The following is a 20,425-nucleotide window of genomic DNA, read 5'->3' as shown; positions in this document are numbered from 1 at the left end:
CTTTCATTAATGTTATAATTTTACAGTTCAATATTTTGAAAAATTTCCTATAAATCTTTTGGAAAAATAAGGCTAAAATAACGAGGCGATTCTCACGTTTTAGTGCAGTTATGAACATTTTGACAAAGTGTGAACATTTCCATGCATATCAATGATATTGTCTGTTGAATCAGCAAATACGATGTTGGTTAATGAAATGGAAGTAATGATAAAACTTTACCATGGGCTACTAGAGTTCAAAACTGCTAACTGCTTTTTGCTTTGACATCTGAGTAATATAAAATATTCGGTTGAGTTTACTCTTATCGTATCAATTTTTGTTAATTTTAAACGATGTAATTGGTTAAGTACAATTGAGATGTATGTGTTGTTGTTTGTCGATAAAAATACAGTTAATTAGTACTAATTACCTTGGTTGAGTTTCTAAGCGTTTGTTGTGCTCGCCTTAGAACAAGAAGGTTGCAGGTTCGATTCTGCAGACTGCTCGTAAATTTATATGGCTAATAAATCATTTGCCATTTGGCCATGTGGTCTAGCCTTGCTGGCCTAGGTTATTATAATTTACCTGCTGAATTAAGCTTTGTTAGCACCTTCAAACTGATTAAACTCCAGTTTTTATCGTAGCTCTCTTTTTATCGTTCTATGGTTTGAAGCTCGGCTCAGCTGTCTTTAAGACCACCTCTTTTTTACCAAGACGATTTATTTAAATCTTAGTCAATAGCAAAGCTAATCAATAAAAGGTTACAGTACCTGCAGACTGCCTTGTGGGTTTTTGTTAATCCAGTAGGATTACGTTCGTTTCGGCAAATATATTGCCATCATCAGATCCAGTGTGTCGAAAAATCAAGATTTTTACCTTCAAGTTCTGGATCTGATGATGGCAATATATTTGCCGAAACGAACGTAATCCTACTGGATTAACAAAAACCCACAAGGCAGTCTGCAGGTACTGTAACCTTTTATTGATTAGCTAACGTGGTTTAGAAAAACAATACATTATGAATAGCAAAGCGCAAGCCATATTTGGCGAAACATACGTAAGTTAATCTTAATTAACAATTGAATTGATGTAAATCAAATATAAATAATACCGTATATTTTGTTAGAGTTTTGTATACGACCGGTTATAACTTAAACACGATTGTTGGCAAAGAACCATGCAATGGAAGGAAAAAGTTTTTTAAGGAGGTAGATACACTAGAATGAATGATTTTGTGTACTTAAGATTTCTAAATTTTAATATACATAATAACCAAGATTTAGAGATAAAAACAATTATATTTTAAATAACCCAAAAGTAATACTCGTGTATTGTATAACTTAAAGTTTCACAGTTGAGACACTTATATGTAGGACACAAAGTAAACTTCATACGCAATAGCAATGCATCTTGTATTGTCAGAACTCGTTTCCCACGTGTTTTTCAATCAAATTGAAGCAAAGACCGTCTCAGAGTCTTGCATTGTCTCAGAGGCTTGAATGTCTTTGCATTATACGTATGAAATATGAAAGTTTATATGTGTTGCAAAAATTATTAATGTTCGAAAAATTATCATAATTAATAAAAATACGTACCAGTGAATAAATTTTTCACGGAAATAATATAGCTTGTTTATTCATATTTCATGTGACATTAATGCCATTTTTAGAATGTAATAGCCTCCTTAAAATGTTCGCCTCCTTAATGTCAGATTTTGGTGTAAAAACATACAGTGTGAACAACTTAACTGTGCCTTTACTGGTATTTTAGAAACTCAGTTTAGTGGATCTTCACCTGTTTGTTATAAAATAAAAAATAAAGTATTTTTGTGAGTAGCCACCATTTATATAGCGGCCCAAACGAGTAGGATCCGAGAAAATCAGGGTAAGATAAGTATTACAAGTCAAAGAATACAAAAATATCGAATGAAATGATTTAATACAGGGTGTTCCGAAATGAATTCCTTTGTTAAATGCGATATATGAAAAATGTCGGCTATTTATGAAATAATGCAATTCATATTTTTTTGAAATAGGCGATGTTTCTCTGATTCTAAATTGTTTACTCTGTCACGTTTTTGTGAACTCCCTCCAAAAAGACAAAAACATCTTATTGTATTGAGTATCTATATTGTTAGAATTCAAAATTAAAATAGAATTAAAATATAACCGTTAAATCATAGCTCATTTTGAACATGCCGTTTAGCCTCTTCTACAACCAAAATTATGTTTATACATTTTAAAACGTGTTCGAAATAAAAACGGAATTATCTAAAAGCAAAGAATATGGGTTTATACTAACACAATAAAATTCTAATCTACCAAGACGTTTTACATTTATAACCCTAACAAAGATCTACGAGAAGAAAATATAGGAAGAAGACAAAAGAAGAAGATATTAAATGTAAACACTTCAGTAAAAACCTTCTTATAAGTCAGTCTCTTTACAGTAATGAGTAATACGATGGCTGCAGTCTTTGTAAACTTATGAAGGGAGATATGAAAATTTAACACATTATCTAACCGTCTGTTGTATTCAGAAAATATACTCCTAAGCTTTTATTAGTCTTTAAAATAATTTTTCCTTCAGTCATCGGACAAAGTGAGCTTCCTTGCAAAGATTATAGTACAGAAAGCCTTACTTTGGCGCACAGTTTTTACTTTGACGAACACCAGTATTCCAACCAAACAACACAAAACAGCGTGCTTTTATTATGCACGTAATCCGTGTACGCTTGAAAATAATTTGGCAACACTTAAAGATATTACGACTACGATCAGCTGGTGCAGCGTTTTCTATTTCAATTTCGTTGGATTTAACCTAACCGAAAAACGTGTTGTACAGTGTTTGAAAGACTAATTATTTATATGATTTATATTAACTGTAGGTAAAATATAATGTGTAACACGAGCGCAAACTGCCTTTGCTGCACTCGAGTAACTTTCCACACTCGCCTACGGCTCGTGCTTAAGCATTTCTCTCGTGTGCATAAAAGTGCCACTTCACCCATTAGTTACACATATAACTGAATTGACACTATTGACTATGAATAATAACTACATATAAAGTACTGAGTATAAAGTGTTGACTATAGTTTATGTAGTTTGGTAATTTTTTATTTCGGTGATACAATAAGCAATTCACTGAATTAGGTTATATTGGTTAGTAGGCCTGATGTCATAAAAAGTTCAACAAATAAATATTCATCAGATACATAGTCTACATTTGAGTTTATGACTATTAAAAGTATTTTAATATGACTTTATTTACTTCTTCGGTAACATTTTTACCACAATTTTTATAAATCCTTATGGATTTATAAAAACTGCTCAGAGCTACGATTACATCGATATGCCCCATCTATTAAGTACAGTTTCGCAGAAAACCTACGCTATCGTATGAATAATTTATTCGATATATTGATCGTTTTTGGTACAAATAGTAGTCGTTGTGCCTTTGTCTCACAGACCATTTAACTGGCCATGGTAGGTGTATGAATGTTTAATTCAGTAGATGTGCCCTTAAAGAACCACATTATTATCTTCCGTATCCTCACTCTCGTTTCAGTGATAAAATATAAAATTATATGTCTTTTATGATTAAAAAAGTATAGCAAATCGTACATGAATCAATGCATTTGTTTGGAGTTGTTAAAAAAAGCTTTTCCCTGTTAAAGGAAACTTGGAATGTGTTGAATCGACAAAACCACTTCACCACCACTGTCAAACAATACACTGCTTTGCTATATTGTTTTTATGTTTTAACATTTTTTCGTTAAAATCACCTTACAACATTAATCTGGAATTCGAAATATTTCATAAAAAGGTTAAAACATTAATTGTCCATTCCGCTATTTGCCAAGGCCCCTGATTTTATTTGGAGTATACCAAGTTATTATTATAGTTTGATAAAAATAATTGCTTATATTTTTATGATAAACTTAAATTTATACAACGTTATTATTTGCGAATTTCCCATATAGGAAATAAGCTATTACCGCAGGTCTCGTGGTAAGACCTTCACCCGGGACCGATTTACCTTTCCATTTTGATGTCCACAGAGGCCAAAAACACCATCCGTTCAAATGAGTTCGCGAACCAGCATGATCGGACTATGGGAACGGGGGTTTATGGGTTAAAAATTATTTTTTAACCATTTTGTAGAGCATAAAAAAACAAATAACTTAGTTTATTGAAGCTTTATTATGCACCTAATAGTTACGAATAAAAAAAAATTTAATTCCCATGTTAATCTTATGCAGGATAAGTAAACTGTTGTATTTTGCTTGTTTATGATCATATTTTAATGAAATTTGGAAAATGTATTCATTTCATACTAAACTATTAACATTTCACAAAAAATCACACTTTTTACCCTTCCTGTTGCAGAAAACCTATGTAATAGTTAAACCAATGCTATTTAAATGGGGAATAAATGTGATATTTTTAAGGAGATATTTTAGAGTAAATCCAATTAGGCAAATGGGAATTCGCTTAGTCTGCAGGTTTGCTGTGGCGGGAGTATTCATATCGATTATAATTCGGTTCGATATAATAAATGCAATTAATTTTATTTTATGAAATTATACAAAAAATAGCAAAAACAAAAGTGATTCCTTTACTTGGTTTTATTTTAAATTCATACTACTAAAAATGGAAAATATTATAAATGTTTGAACTACATGCTGTAACCATATCAATAAGTTGTTATTGTTTGTGTTTTTAAGTTCATATAATGTATTTGGGTTTTGATTGAATAACTTATATTGATAAGGTTCGGTACCTAGTTTCATTTATCAATAAAAACTTAAAAAGTTCATTAACTTACCAAACACCCACAAAAACGTTAAGATCATAACTCCAATTCGATGTTCACATTGGGAAACATTTTAGAAGCGATATATCGAACGGGATCATAAACACTATATCGATATCTAAACCGTTGATATGTAATAATAATAGTAAAAACCTAAACTATTATTATTACATGCGATAATACTAAACCTGAGATAATATATCGCAGGGTCTCTGTGGAAATCTACCTGATTTACAGTATGTATTAAAAACCTACTTAAATTATTATTAGATAATTTCACATTCCATTTATGAGTTCCTGATACGAGTCAGTGTATAAGCGATCAGATCCCTCAAAGGACAAAGTTCCCTGTTACATTATATGTCAAATGTTAATCCTCTTTTCCTTTGAAGCACCAGATTACCTGATGACGTCATGTTCTATTGTTTTCTTTGTGGCATCTATTTTAAGACGTTATTAGAGGAAAATCTCGTGGAAATTTCTTTTCTTATATCCTAAAGTAATCATTCCTGTTAGATTATTAGTTTTCATGTTATTGGGGTTAAATTTATTTTGCAATGCTAGCTTTGTACCCGCAAACATTCAGGAGTCTAAGCCGTAAATACATTTCATACTTGACGAAACAAGGAATACATCAGCACGGTGTGCACAGCTTAATTAGATATGGTTTCATCCAACAAAGAGGTATTGATTCGCGATTATTCACTAATGAACTTTTATTCCTTGTTTGCTTGAACCTCTGAAAATTGCAAACAACGTTTTTTTGCAAAAAATACAAACTCACATTCATCAAAGCTTTCGTTATTATTGCTTTGCCCGTTGGACAATCTAATATTTATTGTCAAGTAATATGTCTTCTTTTATTAATGAGCTAAACAATGCGCTTTATTTGCACTAATAGCTTTCGTTTACTTGTCTTTCTTTGCCTATATTAAGTAATGTACACAATTATATTGAGTTATTTTTTTATTCTATAGTGAAGGTTATGTAAGAATAATATTTTATAAGCTGGCCACCAATGTTTTAATTCATATATTAATTGATCCTTTTAAAAAAGTTCATAGTAAGATTACAAAATCTATTTGCGTTTCCAATAAATCTTATTTTTAAGGTATAATATAGAAACAAAGATTGAGAGGAACCTAAATTAAACATTGAGTACCTTTTGTCACCTTATAAGGAAAGCAACGACAAAAGAAATAACTCAATAGACGTACTTAGAAAAAGAAATCATTGAATTTAAAAACTTCAGGAGACAACGCGGCGCCATATTTAGTATTCTCTGGTCGTACAGTGATCTAATGCTGGGCAGTTAACATGGATGCTCTATCCGTTATGAATGAATCAACTGTATCCGGACCTTAGGAAATGAGAACAGATTAAGAGCAAGCAAAGAATTGCTACAAAAATTGTTTTACACTAAAAAACTATTTTAAGTATATATCTTTAAAAAAATATATGTTTACTGCAACTAATAACTAGTAATAACTAGAATGTATGGTAGAGTAATCTTTGAGAGCTAATATTAATTCCCAGTGTATTTAATATATTTATATTTTAAATAAATAATAAATAATATGTAAAATAACATGAGTACCCTTTTTTTATATTCTTTTTTATTTATGTAATATGAACTTTTAAAATATGGGTTGGCGATTCGATTACTGCACTCGTCTTTGATTCTGAAGGTTACTTGGTTCATTACAAGCGTGGTTGGTTCTAGATTCAGCTGTCAATTGTCATTGGGCTATCACTTTATAATGCTTTCTACCAAAAGGCCGAATTTAGACTGTAACAACACCAGGGGTTTTACCGTTCCGTTACGGGTTTAGTGTCTCGTTCATGTCCAGCGACACTGATCACTAGTGTTGACAAAATTTAGTTTCTATTATTTGAGGATTAGTTTAATGATTTGTGCTTTCTGTTTAGCTATGTAGCTAGGGGATGAGATATTGTTTATGGTTAGATCGTTTTATTTGCTTAAACGAGGTATTAAATAACTTAAATAGCAAAAAATAAATTGTAAACAAAACACGACCTCTACAGTGCACCGGACAGAACTAACAATATAATGCTTCAGCTGATCCATAACGATGAGAAATCTACTAAGGGAGTATTTTATCTATTGTTACGGCTACACTAAAAACTGTGTTATAAGTTTAAATTTAGGTATTAAGAGAGTGTGGTTTCACTTACATTAGGGTAAGATTATGGAAATTAACGATGATTTGTACTTAATATGAGGTTAGGCCTACAGAAAAAAACATACTGAATAAGGCTTTCTATGCCAAATAATATTTATTATTACATCCCAAAGACTTCGGGTCTATATTTTGAATTTAAATAATACTAATTAATGATTAATAGAACATGGTCGCAATATTGTAGGAGACGCAAGCTTATATTTTACAGACGCAATTATTTTCATTGATCAATAGTTTAAAATTTAAACATCTTAAGTCATTGTTACGGTAAAAGAACAGTACAATGTACTTCGACGATCCTACAAGTTTTTTACTAAAAGGGCACGAAGGACCATCTTATGAAACTTAAATTCTGGTGTTTTACATTCAAATTCCCATGCAAATAGGAGATTAACAAATAGGCCACTTCCGCAACAGTATCTTACCTTGAGTTACAGTTTTGCATAACTTTGCATACTCCGTAGAATTCTGAGTATGATTGCACTTTTTTATACAATTTTAATATGAAAATGCACAGTTTTTTGTACAACCGGATCAGTATACATGTGGAAAAGATTTCAAAATGCATGTTTTTTTTTATCTACACGTGTAGCAAGGAAACTTAAACGCGTGGGATAAAGGTTAAAAAATAAATCAAGGGATATCACAAGAATTTATCTATCTATGTGTTAGACAAATTAAGCTAAGTGGACTATTGAAATCAAAGTAATTCTCTTAGTTCAGGCTTTAATAAACAAATAAAAAAATAGAAAATTAAAAAATTTCTAAATGTCACGTGTAGAATGTCTGAATGTTACCTGGATCCAATTTTAACATACAATAACTAAAGCATTTATTTTTGTGTGTTAGTCTGACTCTGTTGACATCATGTATTGTTGCAATACAGTAAGCTGCCTAACGACGGTACAATACAGCAATGTATTGTAGCAATACAGCACCATGGCCATACAACAATAGTTCAATAGCGACTGTCAGAGTCGGATCATTAGGATTTATGTTGAAGTGGTAATTCATAGTTGCATTGACCTATCTTTGATTGTGTCATCATTTTGAATAACATTTCAGTTTTGGATTTTTGAACAATTAATCGATGTAGAACTTAGTTCAATGAACGAGTTAGTAAACAAACTATGTTAAAGTGTGCTTTATTTATCGGTTTTTACTTGATTTACTCTCAAGTGATTGAAATAGAGCGTTATTTTACTAACTATTTAAATTTGACAATGAAACGTGAAATTAAGTTTTAGATAAAATTCACTTTGTACAAAATTTAAATTAATCGTAAAAAGGTGTTTTATGTTTATGTTTGCTCAGATAATAAGTAATTATGTTCAATTCCATTCATAAAGGTCAAACACGAATTAAAACTTTTCTTTTTGTAATGAGTAGTGCAAGCTATGTAAATTTACTTGGTAATTTAGTGAGTCGGTGGCTCAGTCGGTAGCGTCGCGGACTTGAGGCCCAATGCAGCGATGTCGTGGGTTCGGATCCTGGTCACTGCCACTAAAATTTATCAGTACAGTTCACCTTTGTACTGTACCGGCTCACACTTTGCCTTGCTGTTAAACGTTCCACGCACGGGCGGTTAGTCTATGTGGACGGGCAAATTCAAGGTAAAAGAAGCCGCCAACCTCTTTTATAAAAAAATACATTTATTCATAGCTCTTCAATATATTGAATGTTTAGATTATTTATGTATCTAGTGAATATAGATTCGCTTTTTTGGAGTTTGTACACAAACCTATTACATCTTTCACTAATAATAGTTTATGTAAAGTACTTTTAAAGACATCCGTAATTATGTAAATTACGTGTTCAATTATTCTAAATTCAAAGGTAAGGAAATAAATTAGTTCACTTATGATTATGTGATTTCCCCTTTTTTATCTTGCTTTTGTTGCTCCAATTGGTTATCGTTTGCAAAGGTATACATATATATATTAGGAAGTAAAGAGATACATAAATTGCATAACTTTTAATCATTAAAAAAAATCTAAGGTTTTTTATATACAGAATATACAGAACTTATTTTGAATTTTCTAACTGATTTAAAATACTCTACTGCGAATGTGATGTTTAATAAAAATCTAACATAAATATTCAGTTGATTACCTTGCCGATTGCTCAATGATGATAAATTATACTTTACACCATTCTCAATCCATACCTAAGGGTGTAAGCGTGTATCTAGCGATTTAGTGTAAAAGTGAAGATTTCGTATAGGTTAATTACTTTACCTAACTGCCCAGGCTCGTTGGGCTTTTAACGAATTGCCAATGTAAAAAATCAGCTGTTCTGAGAAACGAAAGTTCACAGGGAACTCATTCATCACGGATGCTACTCTAATGTTTCATTCATACTCTGCTAAAATATGGAGAACCTGAGTTGTTGTTTCTAGAAAAACGTTTAGTGGTGGATCAACGTAATATTTTCACTGTTGTGGCGATAACATTGTAAATTGTCACAGAATAAGCTTTGTCATTAGACAACCTGCTGATCGAATGGTTATGCAATTATTTGCATGTTTTACACCCAAATAGGCCTTTCTGTTCGTAATTTGTAGTGCGCGAATGTAGACGGAATGTCTTAATAAAATTAATAATTATCCATGTAAATGGGGATAGGTATAAACCATTTGGAAATTCTGTGTTAACTAATAAGTAATTTGTTATCAATATTTATGTATATGGGCTATAATAAATAAGCGGTTTTATCATTGACTTTAATCAATGAAAGTAGAATTCACAATCAATTGCAAAATCTAAACCTATTTTGATGAGAGTTTCATGTGACAACGGTTGAATGCACCAATGTTTACCAAATTGGCCAAATGGAACTGTTAGTGAAAATAACATTGATCTTATGTTAATGGAAGTTAAACATTTGAGTGCGCTAACGTCAACTAAATGTAGCACTCTAATTTTGAAATATGGGTGATTATAAAATGTGTGCTTGAAATGTTGTTGTTGTTGCAAAATTGTAGCTTAAAACTTTTTATTCATTCACGGTTTTCTTAAACATTACCTAGACATTCCATCCCTATGTTAAAGTTGTAGCCAGGTTTTAATAAAATTTGTCTTAGTTGATGTGAGCCACCTACAGATTGCGCTGATCTAAATTACCTACTGATTTCTGCCGATTACACCATGGTTTTTACCAAGTCAAACTGATGGAATGGCTTATTATGAGCTAAAGCAACTGTTGTGACCCAGTAACTATGTCAGTAACAAAAAATAAGGTACAAAATAGAGTTGTAGACACTAGCGCAATCTGTGACTGGCTCACACAACTACATTCATTTTTATTAAAAAATTGGTGACAGCTGATCCATATAGATGGGATGTCTTCACATTACCCATATGAGTTTCCCATCGATCTCTATGCTGCAGCAATAATAGAGATCGATGGAGTTTCCATGTTGGTTACGAAAACACATGACAAAAAGTTAAACACCTGCTTACATGGACAGGTTAACATATATCAGATCTAATAATTAGGGTAATTTGGATCAATACTATTAAGCAAACAAGCTGCTGCAAGAAAAGCACAAATAGGCATTTTAATCAAAACCCTGTCCTTCGGCTTCCTTTCAATTTATTATCATGTTCCAATACGAGAAATGCCTTATAGTTTACTCTGTACTTCTTTCTTTTAGGGGCTATAAAACCAGTAGGTAAATGCTACCACATTATAAAACACGTATGACCCCATGAAAATTAAAAAGAAAGAGAAAGGAGTATTTAAAGGGAAGCAAAGCTTTTAATTCATTACTTAATAATAAAATCAAGAAATGTGATCACTCCACTCAACTGGATTTCACTGTTTTAAAAGAAATCATGGTATTATTTTATGATTTATTACATGTATAATAACATATTTGTAACATTTATTGTAACATAAATTACATAATTTAAAAGTATAAGTTGAGAAGTAATCCAGTGAACATAAAGATTCGCAGAAGACATTAGTTGACCACTTTTCGGAGCATTACTGGCTGAAGTAAACGTTCCTTCTAACGCAAATCGATTTCCTATAATAAGAGTGCGGTGGTAGTTTTATACGGCAACTTCACTCAACTGTAATTAATAAACTATTCATCCAGTGAGGTAAATGCTGATAAGTAATTAGCTCAGAAAAAAGGAAAAACTTTCTTTTCGCTGGTTTTTTTAGATTGACCAATGTTTGTACAAGTAGAATTTCTAGCCATCAAACCTAAGTTTTCTGATTGGAATAAAATATTTGATTGCTTTAACAATATCATCATGATTGTTAAAAATAAATACTTAGCTATATAACTTCCATAACCAAAAATCACTTGTTATTTTAATAATAAACTTAATGTCTTTTTTGGCTAACCGGAGGTCAGTAGTCAAAAATTCCGTTTAACTTAAATTATTTACATCTGATGTGTATCTGATGTGTGCAATGCAACATCATTGGGGCTTGTAACACGTCGAAAACGTTAAAATTTACACACAAAGCAGTACATACACACGAAACATACGAAAAAACACGACGGTGGTTTGTAGGTAGACTGGCTCAAAAATGTAATAGTATAAATTTTAAAAACCAATTGTTTCAAGCAAACATTATTAAAAATCATTTGGGTAGCCGAGTGGTTATAGTGAAATTTGAAGGTCGCTGGTTCGATTCTATACTAGACCCAGATGACATTTGTCACTGGAGTATCAAACAATGATGCTTTCTAACGACATGTTGACCTTAGATGGTAACAAGACCATGGTTTGGACCGTTCCATTACAAAAAGGGTTAATAAATGGCCCTGGCAAAGAAAGACACACTAAAGTAAGATAATATGGTGGGAAGTAGGACAACTCTTTACGTTTCTTGTAATTTATGATTTAGTATTTGGAAATAAATATTCCCATGTAATTTTCAAGACCAAATGAGCAAAAAAATCAACATATTGTATTATAAATATTTAAAAAAATATGCTTATTCAAATATAGATTTTAATACTACATTGTTCATCATCCTAATACAATGAAATAGCTTCAACTATAAGTAGACTTACGGATAGAAGATAAGGTTCTTAGTCTAGTAGTTGTATTCAGACGAAACTTTGTGAATGCACCTTATGTTATCAGCTCTTCCTTTGTTATATATCTGTTCTTCAAAATCTGTATACAATGACTTTATGACAAAAGAGGTGATTTATGTAGGAAGGGCTTTCTATTTGAACCCATATGTAATATAACCAAGTACATTTGAAAATGCTAACTAAAAATTTGAGTAGATTTTGTCAAAAGGATAAACTAAAAAAGAATGTTTTTATAAAGTAAATTACATTGTAAATATTTATATGTTTTATTTAAATGTAAAGAAAAGTAACAGCCCCCATTGATGTGAAAATTATAATTAAAGGTTTTAGTAGCTTTTGTCATTTTACCCATAAAATAGTGTAGTGACTCCCACTATGATTGACCCATAAGGAATCAAGTCCTTGTGATAAGAGTTATTGACAAGCGAATGGAAGAAAATATTTGTCAGATCACGAATACAGTTTTTTAATAGTGGGTTTTCCATAAAAGCCAAAGAATTTTCCCCAAAAAACTTGACCTATTCTTATTAAAATTTAGTATATTTTAGTATGGTATATTTAGTACATGCTGTCATTCTAGCTTCAAACAAAATTGTACAAACCCCATTTCTGTCTAAATTACTGTTTAGAAATTATTGCAACTTTTGTGATTTTCCCCATAAAATATCACTGTTACTACCACTGTTTGCCAATGATTAAGGTTGTTGATACGCTGATGGGAAAAAAGTTCCAGATTATGTTTATTGTTCTATTTAAGGAGATGGACAAGGTGGGCTTTAAAGACCGAATTAGTATCTGTTCGAATTGCATAGCATAAAGATATGAAGTAATGGGAATAAAAATGTTATGTGGAAAGGTAAATATCTGTTGTTTAGCACTTTTATTAAAACATTTCTAATACTCCCTAGAGGAATTATATTTAATAGTTACATAATAACTCTACATACAAATATACTTGTGAAAGGTAAAGACAAACATTGTAACACCCCCCAGAGAATTCAAATTGCATAGTTACATAATTCCAACCCCACAACATGATTGTGGTTGTACAATTTTGTTTCTCTCTACAGAACATTATTGGGTAAATGTTTCTCTGGGATAATGACGGTAAATGTCTTTGGTAAATGTTCATATCATTAACGTATCTACCTTCTGAGGGTAAATTTTCATTTAGCAACTGCGAGCTCCTTATGTATGTTTGTGGTACGTCTGAATAAATAATGACTAAATAAATTCAACATCCTTGATTTGATTTTTGAAATTAAATTTAATTGTATTATTTGGATGGAGTTAGGGTGGAGAGGAAAAATCGTAGTTAGAACACCGGATTTCTATCCAAGATCGGGTTGAAATCGTTTCAATCAATGCCTTAATTTAACATCATTATTTGGTGGTGGATTTAGGAAAACTTTTTAGCCTTGGCGTTAGGCGTAGTTGTGTGTTTGTTACATCCAACATAATGCATTAGTGTATTCGGTGAGAACAGTCTATTTAGCTCTCCTCCACTGAAACCCGTAGAAAAACTATTTTGTGAGGAAAGAGTGTCTTTGAGATTAAATTACTTTCAATGCAATAAAACATGGTGAGGTTAACTCTATAATTTTAGAGTTAACTATAGAGGTACAAGAGAGAAACCGAAGAACAAACTGGCAATTGATGATGGGAGTGCATTTTTATAATATAAAGAATTCAGTATTTAAAAACAAGATCAAATCTATTTTCAAAAAATATCGGGACAGACTATATTTCAGAAATTAGGTGTATAGAAAGTCCTATTCCATTAAAGAATTTTAATAGTCTTTCGACGCACTAAACGATGACGAACGGAGAATCATAAAAAATGCTCTTTTCCCCATCATTAGAATTACATATTCTTCGTTTAATATGGAAATTAAAAAAAAAATCAATAGGTTACAACCAACAACTCTTATATTGGTTACAATGTAGACTATGAGTTATAAGGTTTACATTGGAACCATTCAATCACTCGTGCCTATACCAGATTCAAACGAGGAGTACAAAGTGTTTAATTAGAATGTTTTGCCTAAATAGATTTTTTTAATAGTTTATTTGGGCTAGAGATTATGTTATTAAGTTTTTTAGAACGATTTAAAGTCTAATCAGGGGATCAAAATTTAAAATAGGTAATCTAAGACAAATCAAGACCATTGCTAACCCAAAAGACATATTTTGGAGCAACTAATTGGGAATATTTATGTAAATACGAGGGATAAAGTGGGATATACATGCTAAGATGTAGGATATTTCCCCAGTGTGTTGAGTCAGTTATATAGGGACCGTCTCTCGGGTAAAGGTAATGTCGTTAGTTACACTCCCAACTCACGGGTCTTATTGTCCAACTTGTAACTCTAGCTAAGTTAAATACCAACTATAGTGAAGCCCGTACTCACTAAAGAATGTAAATTCGATCAGCATCTTTAGATTTTCAACAAAGCAATCAATTTATAAGGAAATAGTTATTTGTGGAACTAGTGAGAAAAGTGAGCTAGTGAGATAAAAAGTACTTTGCACTCGAGTTGCACATTATATTTTTCCTAAAGTTACCATAAAACAAATAATTTGGTGAAGAAACTTAACATATTTTACCTACGACCGTTTTTTAAAGTAGCCGTTTCAGTACAGTTCTTAGAATCGAAAAGTATCTCATAACAGCATTGTTTACATTCATAACAGCATAGTTTTACTCATAACAATACGGGTAACGGACCAATGAGGTTCCAAGGTTTGAGAGAGGAGAAGCAAAATCGTTATGATTCGAAATTCAACTAATCAGCTGTTCAGGCCAATTTAGTTGTTGATTGGTGCAATTAGTATTTGATACAATGTTTCGTTGCATCAATTTCAGTGGCTATTAGAGGTTATAAACAAACATCTTAGAAGTTATGAGTAGTGATTTTTAGTAATTTAAACACCGTCGTAGGTAAAGTAGTGTACGCAACTCGCGAAGATAGTGTTTACGACACGAGTAGAAAATTTAAGGTACGAGCCTTCACAGAAGTGAACTTTTAATATAACATTTCATGTGAAGTGACAAATACAACAGTAAACAGCTGACCAGCTTATTTACAGCCAGTGCTGCCAACGTATTTCGCGCGCATACGACCTTGTCTGCATGTTACGCGCTCACTATTTCGTGCCTTCACGTTGCAAATATGGAGTGAGACAAAGTAATTAGAGTGAGACAATGTTAACATTGTCTCACTGATGAGCGAATTGGCCACTTTGCTTTCTCAAATCAGTTAGAGAACGTGTACATTGTTAGGTAGCTGTAGTAAAAGTTATAATTATGCGACGTATTTATTTTTTTAATTACGAAAAATTAATTCAAATCGATGAAATATAATCACTTACACATTTTAGTACTTGGGCGCCGACGGAGTGTGCTGCTGAAAATGTGTTGTAATAATATAAATAAAATTATAAAGATTAAACACTAATAAACTTAGTACCCAAGTAAAAATTATTTATTAAAATATTTACTGACTATAGTTTCGGCTCTAAGGCCATTTTCCTAAGCAATTCCTCCTAAGCAGCATCCCAAGAATAAAGTTGTTCTTGAACTTAGTTGTTTTTTGTATACTTAGAGCTAGTTATAATGGGACGGTTGAAATTCACTTGAACAGACCACTATAACATGTTTTGAAATAACTATTAGGAAACAATCCTGTTCATTTGAACACGTTTTCAGGAATTTTTGTTAAATTGAAGTGAAATGTTCTAAAAAAGTACAATTTCAAAAAAATGTATCTTGTAAATTACAAACTCTGTGAAATACCACATAGACTATTAAACACCCAAACTTCATAATAGTACTAAGCTTCACACAAGTTTATCACGCTCTATTGTAAGACTGATGAAACAAACTTATCACGAAGTTCACAAATTGTACTAAGAGCTTGTGGAATCTAAGTAGCTTAAGTTAAGTAGAGTCCTAATCAAAAACCTTTTACATTTGATTTAATTAAATTTTCATGTAAAATCTTTATTCAGTTTACATAATTACTTGCCATTGAGCCAGAGTATCCTGTTGCAGAATACAGTTTTTAATTTTATACCAACTTTTTTAATCACACCAAACTTATCCTGTGACTTGCAGTAAATTGTACCTTCCCTTAAATACTTCAGTAGTGTAAAGTACAGTAGCAGTAGCAGTAGTGGTAGTACGTAATTGTAGTATAATTGTGATGTCCCAGAAAATAACAAAAAATCTACAATTTTAATACACAATGGGAGTTGCCCGAATGCTTATATCAGTTTGATCCCTAAGAGAAAATAAACCCCTGTAATAAACCTGTATTCAAGAAGGTGGCAAGATATGTTAAAAACTGCACCATTTTATAAGCTTTCCATCCGTATTCACACACACTATTGAGCGAAATGTACGCTTTAGTGGTTTGAAGACTTCAAAACATGATGTCTTTAACATTTAAACATAGAACGTCGGGATGTATTAAGCGAAACTTGTATTTTTGTTTCAGTTTGAACAGTAAAAACAGTAAAAAGGTTCCCTGTTTTCTAGTATTCACACCACTAAAACAAACAAAAGCATATCTAAACCTCAATAGTGTAGCATATGGTTGAAAAGCTTATAAAATGGCGCAGTTCCTAACATAATTTTCCACCTTCTTGTATACAGGGTGTAGACAAAATCAATAGACCAATGATTTTAAAATTTTTATCAAACGCCTTAATTTTTATCTTTGAATCTATTTACAATAGAGTGTTTACTACTGATCCTCAGTCATTTTCTATTATTCTTATTCATAATTTAATGTAGAACACGAAAATGACATTATCTAGTCAAATCCATTTACAGACAATTGAGCAATTGCTGTATTTAGTTTAAAACATGGATATTATTGAAAAACTAAAAATAGTTTTTGGGAGCTAATTTTTAGACTTGGAACCTCTTATATGCATCATCACACTATATTAACTTTGTACTTACACGAAATAATTTTTATCTCACTGAGTACCAATCACCCTGTATATGTGTGTGTCCGTTAAAACAAAAACTTGAGCAGAAATTATCCGATTTTCATGAAATTTGGTACAAACGTGTACAATTAATTTGAACGAGTTCACGAACCAGCATGATTGGACTATGGGAACGGGCGTTCCCATTATTGACCCCAAAAACTAACAAATTTTGTAATTTCTTTCTAAACCATTTTGTAGAGCTAAAAAAAATAATTTAGCATATTTTGAATACAACCAAAAAATTTGTGTATTGAAACGTTGTTATGCGCTTATGGCTACGGAGAAATAATAAAAGCTGAACATTTAAAACTCTTGTGTTATTCTTATGGATAATAATTAAACTGTTGTAATTTGCTTGTTTATGAACATATATTTATCAATATTGAAAAATTTTTTTATTTCACACTTAACTATTAACATTTCACACACACACAAAAACCACTTTTTACCCTCTCTGTTACAGTAAACCTAAGTACTCGTTAAACCAATGCTATTTAAGTAGGGGATAATGTGATATTTTTTAGGAGATATTTAAGAATAAATCCAATTAGGCAAATGGAAATTCTCCTAGTATGCAGGTTTGCTGCGGAGGGGTATTTTATTTATTATTTATTTGTTTTTTTTTGCTGTATACTGTTATTAGAGTAAAATGTCTATTGACGATTTTGCAAGATATATTATTTACCGAATTACTGCAATTTAGAAACTCTAGCTTATTTCCTTACCCTGCGAGTAGATCAAGATGCAAGACACATTCCACATCGTCATCCTAGAATGCTGCATATCTCATGCAAGGCCAGTATTTTGAAGCCTGTTATGAATACGAACACCTCATATACATATTCATGCAGTATACGTCTACATAAACATTGATTAACCTATTTCGGCAAGGCCTCGAAAGGATCTTGTATATAAATATCGGAAACCGTATCCCCTTAGAATTCTCAGCATGTGTGTAGAACTTAAATCATACAAAATAGTACACTACATTCAGAATGATTTTGCAAAAAACTAAAGTTGAAATGAGAACTGGAGCTTGTCCTTTTTCGCAGATAGTTACACATTCTAAGATACACATTAGATAAATATAATTTAGAGTTTGTTTCTACATATTATTTTTAATTTTGCTAGGTTGTTCACAACATTTTCGGTAATGTCAGTGACATTTTGGTAAAACTAAACACCTTTGCCACAGTAGACAACTAAACGGATTTCTAGCTACTTCATTAAGCGTTTAAACGAAATTCACACATAGAACTAGAACACATAGAACATCTACAAGCAGTATAAATGGTAGATGGTTAGCGAACCAGTTTAAATAAATTTTACTTTATAAGTCAGATTTAAATTCCATTAGGAATAAATGACAAGTACTATAACGAATGAAATCTGCTACTAAAAGACCTTATGATAAAAAAATACAATCCTTGGGGAAATATGATTCACCAGACCACTTAATAAATACTTCCGTGTAGAAATATTTGCTAACAACGGTAGCCTAGATAACTTTTAAAAGTAAGGACTTAAAAGCCTAAAAAAACTGCTGTGCTCTTGAAACTGGAAAATAATTATTATCATTTTTAAGTGTTAATTTCCTTGTTGATGTTTCACAGACTTTTGACCTTTACAAGAAAATAATTAGAAATAAATAAATAAAAAATAACTCTAGTCATGAACATGAACTTGAAGAAAACAAATTAATTAGTGAAAAACTCAAGAATAAATTCTCTCCCAGATAAAATTTCAAGTTAAAGAAAATATGAATTATAAATAAAACAATTGTAGACAAAAGGACTGCAGCCATTTCAGACATTTCATTACGATTATAATGGAAATTGCTTTTGTCAAACTGAACTAATTATCTCAATAGTTACAGCATTTTAAATTAAATTCTGTTAAAAGATCCTCACAATTAATATATAATCAGTAGTTAGTGTCTGGTCTCTATGTGAACAATAAAGTCAGTGTTTAAAATATGAAGTAAAAAATAAAAATAAATAAAAAAAAACAGCTGGTACCCGGTAAATTTACAGAGTGCTCTTTAGGTAAATATTTTCAAAAATACATATGGGTTTTTAGGTGTCTTTTAACGATGCTACGATAAGAATTAATATCAATTCACTTAGCCATTTTAAAATCAACAAAGGAAACGTTTAAAAACGTTAAATATTTAAAATACCTCCACCGTAGCGGACCTGCAAACTAAGCGAATTAATATTAACCTGGTCGGATTTTCACAAAATTATTCTCTTAAAATTGTCAGATTGTTTTAATATTTGAATATCATTCATTAGTTTTAATGAAATCTTAAATTTGCTTCTAAAAGGTTTTTTTTTTATTTAAATGTTTATAGCTTAGTTAGGAATTAATACATTTTTCAAATATTATCAAAATCTATTCCTAAACGTACTACAACAATTTATTGATTTTTTTTTTCATGAAAATAACACAGGAGTTTTAAATTTTGGGTATTTGGAATTTTCCCCGAAACCATTAGACACAACAATTAATTAAATCATTTGTTTTAAGTTAAAGTTCTTCATCGAAGAATAGAAAACATTGTACAACTGTATATTTTAGGGGTCAAAATGGAAAGCAATGTTATCCCGTAAAACACCATTTACATAGCCCTATCGTGCTGGATAGTGAACTCGTTAGAATATAAGTATGGAAACACTATTCATTCATGCTCTCACTGCACCGTCTACTTACGGGCCTTGCGACACAATATGCAATTACAGTTTTATAAAAGTTTACTGTATAATCGTACTGAATTTTCTGACAGTAAAAGCATGTTTATTTATTATTATTATAAATTATTATTATTATTATTATTATTATAAACTCACATAATATGGAATGGTGAATATGGGTGACTGCGGCATTGACGGTCCCGGGTTTTAACATGGAGCTACAAGCCCGGCCCATAAGTAACTATTTCCATGATACTCTTATGACACACACACAAATATAAATACATAATATCTCATAATCAAACATAATATAAAAAAAAATTAAAAAGAAATAAAAATGTTTTGTTCAAATTATAGTTGTTTATTATATATTATTTAATTTGAAAACAAATCAAATGTATTTAAACTATGTACCTGTAACAGATATTAATAAGGTAATGGATATGAGTTTTCCTCTCAAATAGCTTGCAGCTAGAGAGGTATAGTATACAAGGCGCTACAGTTTACAGTAAATTTTCGCATGCGAGATAATAATCAAATTGAACTTGATTGAAATTATTATTATTATTAACATCCTAGGACGCTATGTTCTAGCTTGGAACTGTTTAACACATTACTTCAGGCTAGTCCTAGTGGATTAAAATCCATTACTGATTGGTTGTATTTGAAC

Source organism: Macrosteles quadrilineatus, unplaced genomic scaffold (assembly GCF_028750875.1).
Source record: "Macrosteles quadrilineatus isolate MER2022 unplaced genomic scaffold, UCM_ALF_1.0 Scaffold_14__1_contigs__length_3811126, whole genome shotgun sequence".
In the NCBI taxonomy this organism is placed as follows: Eukaryota; Metazoa; Arthropoda; class Insecta; order Hemiptera; family Cicadellidae; genus Macrosteles; species Macrosteles quadrilineatus.
Note: the sequence above shows the minus strand (reverse complement) of the source record.